This window comes from Atta colombica, unplaced genomic scaffold (genome assembly GCF_001594045.1).
Source record: "Atta colombica isolate Treedump-2 unplaced genomic scaffold, Acol1.0 scaffold29, whole genome shotgun sequence".
In the NCBI taxonomy this organism is placed as follows: domain Eukaryota; kingdom Metazoa; phylum Arthropoda; class Insecta; order Hymenoptera; family Formicidae; genus Atta; species Atta colombica.
The window spans coordinates 642,853-650,303 of NW_017259392.1; positions in this window are offsets into that span (position 1 = coordinate 642,853).

A 7,451-nucleotide genomic window follows, 5' to 3' on the forward strand; every position below is an offset into this window, starting at 1 on the left:
ATCGGATTCCATCTATACCACGGCCTTTTTGTTCTTCTCTTTAATGTCCCTCCCCCATAATTTCTTCCTCTTTCAACTCTTTTATCTCCTATTCTTCTTCTCCATCTCTTGTCTCCATTTCCTCCTTTTCCTGTACAATTGAATATCGTTTAAAAGGTTCATAAAAATGTTGCCTTCATTTTTCTGTCTTAATGTTATTATCTCTCCATATCTTTTTGCCCTTTTTTTTGTTTATAAATTTCATACATCCGCCTCCCTCTTCAAATCTCTCAATTTCGTTTTCTCTTCTCTCTTTTCTTTTTGCTTTTTTTCCTTCAATTCCTTAAATTTCCTTCTTTCTTCCATATATTCTCTCTTGCCTATTTTTCCTAGTCTCCATCTCTTATGTATTCTCTGTATTTTCTTCTTTTTCCTGGTACAACTTCTATTTCATTAAACCTCCTAGTTCGAATCTTTTGATTTTTATCTTCCTCTTGATTATCACTCCATGTAATTTTTTTGATCTTTTGCCATTTTTCCTCTATTGTTACTCCTTTTTTATCTGTTTCGCTAAGATTTCTGCCTTTTCTTGATATTTTTTTATGGTTTATTCATTCCATACAATTACCTCCTTTACCTTTTGCTTTTTTTCCTCTTCCTTTGTTTTCTGCCTTTCCTTTTCTCCTTCCATGCATGTGATCCGAGTCCACCTTATCTCCTATCGCAAATTCTCTTATGTTTTCTCTTATACCTTCATTTGCAATCACATAATCAATAACTGTACCTCTATAACCTACATAAATATATTCCCCGTCCCAATCTTCTTTCGTCAATCTATTTAAAATGTATTATCCTTTTCTCTGTGCCCAATCTACTCTTTGCTTCCGTTTCCTACCACTTCTCTTTTCTATTTCTTCTTCCCACTCTACATTACCTAATTCGCCTGTTTTTACATTAAAATCCACCTATTAACTATTTCCTCATTTTGTCCCCTAGAATTATTCCTAAATTTTTTTTCTAAATTTTTTCAGCTCCTATTGTATACCGATATTATTATAACCTTCGTTTCCCCTACAGTCGACATTATCACTCCTTCCTTATTTTTATATATCGATTTCTCAGCCCAGTTTTTCTTTATGCCTACTATAAATCCCCTCAGTCTCTTTTTTCTATGTGCATATACACATTCCTATTTATGTGAACTAGGTAACCTCCCCTCAACTTTTTTCTACTCATTTTCTTCTAATGATTCATGTAAGCCATGTTTCACATAGGTTTATAAAATCAAACTTACCTACAGTTCCAAAAATCTTTATCCTTATTATTTATGCCTGCAATGTTCCAAAACATAATATTTCCTCCCCTTTTATTTACCTTGGAATTTCCTTTTTTCCTTGTATCTCTCTTCCACTTTCCTCTAAGTTTTTCACTCCCTTCTTGGGTTAACATAAATTTTGTTTCTCTCTTACTATTTCCCTTAACTTATCTCTTTTTTTCCTTTTTCTATCCTCATATTTTCTATTATTATTTTCCTTTTCTCTTTTCTCTTCCTCCTCTCTCTCTATTTCTGTCTAAGTTTTCCAAATCTCCCTTATGTTCACCCTCCTATATCCTATCTTTATATCTCCCTCCTTGTTTTCCTGTGCTTTCACTTATTTATTCTAGTCTGCATCTTCCTTTCTTCAAAACTTAAATCATTTTCGAAAAAAAATTTTCCCTCCCCTTAATTTATTCTTGTTTCTCATCACCTCCCTCTTCATTTTTTTCATTACTCACTTTAATGATCACTACTGATCCGCTCATCCTCCAGCTAATAATCTGTACATCTATCTCTATTTTCTCTTTTATAAGTTTCTGCACCCATTCCTTGCCTTTCTCTATATCTTTATCTTCTTCCCATTTAATCCCCTTACGATATTGCATTTTCTTTCCTCTCGTTCTTTATCCGCCACTAACTTTCTGCACAGCTCCTATTTCTCTTCATTTAATCTATCCATGCTTCCTTCTGATCGCCTTCCGCTACATGCACTCGCAATCCTATTGTAGGTACTCCTTCCCTAATTATATACATTCCTCTTCTCTTCCTCTTCCTCTCCTGATGTACCGTGACTTATCCTCCTCTCCATCTCATCTAACCTATCTTTTATCTCTTTTATCTCTTTACTATATTGCTCTCATCCCTCTCTAAGTCTTTTCTCCGTCTTCTCTATCTATTTCTTTACCTTATTTTCATTATTATTTTCTCTTCTATCCCTCTAAACCTCTCCTCCCAAAATCCTTTTCTCTTCATTTAACCTAAATGTTATAACTTTTTTCCTACCGTCAGTGCGTTTTCCTCTTCTTTGTCGTCAACTTTTTCTGCTTGCTATCTACTAATTTTCCTTTCCCGGCTCCCCCTCTTCCTGACGGGCTGTTTGCGTCTTTCAACGCCATAATTTCACCTATCTATTACAGTATAACCAGTAGGGACACGTGTTGCAGTCACGTGAGCATCCGCCATGATAACGTTTGAAAAATCCAGGACCGAAAGAGAATATACTCCATGCGATAGTCCATTGTTAATAATTAAGGATGTCGTGTAAACGTAGTCAATGTAAAAATATTATCTTTTTTCACAAAATTACATTTATTATATTTAAGTTAACTTAGCATAAACTACTTACTTTTTGTAAATTATAAAAACTTACCTTACGATATCTTTGGGATAACGAAAAAAAGTGCATTGTAAATTTTTACTATTATTACTGCATTGTTTAATACTGCACATAATATAACTTTTCTTTTTTTTATCCATTTTTTAGAAATATTTACGGCAGCTCTTAAATTGTCTTCTTTTGCCTCGGATATCTGTGTTCACATGGGATCTGTGTAATATTATATGTACGTTCTTGTCATTTTACATTTCATTGGATCCGGCCTAAAACAAAAACTGTGCGCCATACCTGCTCGAACACTCATTTTTTCGCTGAATGTTTCTACTGATTATATTGTATACCTACCTTCTCATATAGAACAGTCTTATCCTTACAAAGTTCTTATCGTCTTTATTTGTGTCACTTCTGCATCATTGTATCCTACTTATCCGTACCTAATATCCTATTTCTCGTCTCTAATTACACTTCAGTACGTAATCTAAATCACCTACATTCGCACGCATGCATCCACTCTCGCGCCATAATCAAGTCCCTACATATATATCAATTTGTATAGAAATCATAGCGAATTAATAGATAAATAGAATAAAAAAGAAGACGAATAAATGTAATCTACGAAAAATTTGCTGATTATAAATGCACATCATCAATTATTTATTATTTACTTTTGCCATTCGTCATTCGATGAATGTCAACTGCGAATTTTTATCTATATTATCTACATTTTTATCTATATTGTCTAAATAATGCTATGTGTAATGATATATTAGGTGTACAACTTTGCTTCCGCTGTTTTTTTCCGAAATTCGAGGCTTTATTGTAAAAAACTGATTATACATTTATGATTCAAAGTATTGTCCATCGCTGGCCACTACTTTCTCCCATCTTTCAGGTAGCGTACGAATCCCGCATCGAAAAAACTGGTTATCTTTTGAAGCTATCCAGGAATCGATCCAATTTTTTACTTCTTCATAAGACCGGAAGTGCTGGTCAGTCAGGCCGTGTGCCATTGATCGAAACAAGTGAGTCAGAGGGAGCAACGTCTGGAGAATACGGCGGGTGGGGTAGGACTTCCCATTTCAACGTTTCCAAGTACGTCTTGATCACTTTCGCAACATGGGGTCGAGTATTGTCATGCTGCAAAATCACTTTATCGTGTCTCTCGTTGTATTGCGACTTTGTCTTTCAATGCTCGGCTCAAACGCATCAATTGCGTTCAATACCGATCGCCTGTGATTGTTTCAGTCGGTTTTAACAGTTCATAATACACTACGCCGAGCTGGTCCCACCAAATACAGAGCATGACCTTGGATGTCAAAATCACCGTTCTTGAAGCGTTGAAACTCACAACACGTTCTTTCACTAATAGCGGCCTCACTATAATTTGAGAGCATTCGATGAGCCTCAGCCGCAGATTTCTTCAGCAAGCAAAAAATTAAAACCCCCCCCGCAAATGACAAGAATTTGGCTCGTAAACTGACATTTTCAATCGAGAATAACTTTATGATGCAGACACAAATCGACTAATGTTTCTATGGGATTATGTTGACAGATGCCCAAGTTTATTGTCTATGATCTATTTATTTCGACCACCACTTACCGCTAAAGCCACCTATAGGAAAACAGCGGAAGCAAAGTTGTATACCTAATATGTTCTTAGTGGAATTTTTCTTGGGCCCATATTCTTAACATTTGCACAAATATTAAATGATAAATTTAGTAACGCCTTATCGAACTGTTTGATTCTTCCGCTTGCGCTGTGGTAGAATAAGCTAGGTACCGATAGTATTTAAACGAAAGTGTTAAGTCACCGGAGCCAGTCTGCGTCAACTCTTGATTGCAACTAGATGAGTGTGCATTATAAAATTTTTCGTAGATTAATGAAATAGAGTCTTAGAAAGAATGTTTTAAAATTTGTTAATCTATTAATTTTATTATCTATATCAACTTGAATAAATTCACATTCATCTTTTTAATCATGTTCATTTTGATAGCGCATAGTATATTTTTTTAACATTTATCATAATTTTATTCTAAATTAAAATTTGTATTTTTTGTAATTATCTATAGCATTTTATTTATGTTAATAAAATTACATAAAGAATTAAAAAATAAAAGAAAAACTATCGCAAATATTATTTATTAAAATAAAGAATTAAAAAATATCAATGTGCTAGCATATATAATAATAATAATATATAAGATGTTCCAAAATTTGTAAATTGAAATAATATCAACTAGTAAGAAAGTTTTCAAAAAATTAAAGTGGTATCGCATAGGGAGGCGCCTAGAGGGAGGGGGGAGGCAATCGCTCAAAACACCAACACATGAGGGCGCTGTTGGCGTGGGGAAAAAAATTACTGTTCAAAAATTGCTGCAGATCGCATTTTTTGAACAGTAATTTTTATTTCTCCAAAGTAATTTTCATTTCCCTATAGTAATTTTCATTTCCCCACAGTAATTTTCCACTGCGCCATATTTGAGAATGAGTTGATAAGCGAAGTGATTAGAAAAATAGTAAAGCAACTTTCTAAGATTTTATCATTAAAACAATATTATAAAATCATGTATCACTGCGCAAGATGTTAACAACGGACAATAATCAATTTATTAAAAGTTCAAAAAACAATAAAATATAGATGTCTCGGTCTTTGTTAGATCATCTTCAGTATAAGTAATTATTGGGAGTACAAATAAGTTTCCGCCGTTTTTAATCAAAAATTAAGCATTTATTGAGAAAAAAAACGTATATAATGTTTTATTCAAAGTAATGGCTATCGCTAGCCATTACTTTTTCCCATCTTTCTGGTAGCATGTGGATACCGCGACGGAAAAGAACGCTTCATCTTTTGAGGCTATCCAGTCGATACAATTTTTGATATCTTCATATGCTGCTCAGACAGAGCGTCATCGATCGGAACAAATGGTCAGAAGGAGCAATGTCTGGAGAATACGGTGAATGGGGTAGAACTTCCCATTTGAGTTTTTCTAAGTAGGTTTTGATCTGCAACATGTGGTCGAGCATTATCATGCAGGAGAATAATTTTGCCTGGAGTAGTAGTGAGCGCGTTTTTCCTTGAGTGCTCGGCTCAATCTCATCAATTGTATTCGGTAGAGAGCCCCAGTAATACTCGTTCGGTTTGAGCAACTCATAATATACGATACCAAGCTGATCCCACCAAATACACAACATGAGTTTTTTTCCCATGAATATTCGGTTTAGCTGTCGATGTTGAAGCATGACCAGATGGTCCCCATGATTTTCTCTTCTTTAGGTTATCGTAGTGGATCTCATCATCAGTTTTCATCACCAGTGACTATACGATGCAAAAAACCCTTTCGTTTATGACTGGCAAGCAGCATTTCACATGTGAAAAATCGGCGTTCAACGTTTCTCAGTTTCAGTTCATATGGAATCCAATTCCCTTGCTTTTGAATCATTCCCAATGATTTCAAACAATATGAAATTGTTTGTTGAGTCATTCCTAATGTAAGTGCAAATTCTTTTTGCGTTTGGCACGAATCTTCATCCAATAATGCTTTCAATTCCGCGTCTTCGTACACTTTCGGCCTTCCGCTACGTTCTTTGTCTTCGACGTTAAATTCACCGTTTTTAAATTTTTCAAACCACTCACGACAACTTCTCTCTCTTAAGACAGCATCACTATATACTTCTACAAGCAATCTATGAGTCTCAGCTGCAGATTTCTTTAAATCAAAAATTCCCGCAAATGACGCTTATTCGGCTTAAAACTCGACATTTTCGTACAAAAAAAAATATATGATGCTGATACAAAATCGCTAATTTCAAGGTTATGGTGCCGGATGTCCAATCTTACGATATGTCGTTTTATATCAAACAATTTTAACTATAGTTTATTAGTGGCGCCATTTTTTGCAAACGGCGGAAACTTATTTGTATTCCCAATAAAATAGTTTACAACAATATGTTATCGTTCATTTTACTATCTGTTCATTTTATTAATAATTTAAATCATGAAATTCGAATCTTGTTAGTATATAAGCTGTTATTACAAACAATTTGACAATTTACAAATTTGTGGTAATCGAATCTTGTCATTTAGGTAACATTAACGTGAAAAAACGCTCGTTGTACGGATTCTACAAGTTTATCCTTTAGAAGATTATTTTCAGAGTGTCCATTATTTAAAATAAGAATGGTTAGCTCGAACACTTAATTTCCAGATTTTGCATCAAGGATATAACCAGAAATCCAGTTTTTTCATCAAAAAAACAAGATTGTAACAGTTATAGACATCGTTAACAAATGTGAGACATTGTCTGGAGCGCTAAATAAATAACGATATCTATCTATCTCTTCTGGTAAAGACATTGAATATTAATTAAAAAAAGAAATCATAATACCAGATTGAACCTCCTACACGGAAATATTTATTTTTTTCTTTTCAACGTGAAAAGAAAAAGAGGAAGAATAAATCATGTGAGAAGCTTAATATAGAGTATAATGTCGGAAAATGAACAAATTTCTTCTAAGAATGTTATTACGTACATATTGGCCCATATTCAGAACGCGTTTACAATGATGTTAGCGCGCTAACATGCTAACGCGCTAACTTACGTGACACATACTATAGAATTTCAGAGATAAAAACGCGCTTTTATCAATAAAAATTCCGTTCTAAATACGGGCGATTGTCGTATGATATGTTTTGCAGATATGTCATATGTTATTTGGTTGTAGCATAAAATATTTCTAGACTCGAGAATTTTTCCATCCTACAGCCAATCAACATTCGACAAACCTGTCATATATATATATATGTGTATATATATATA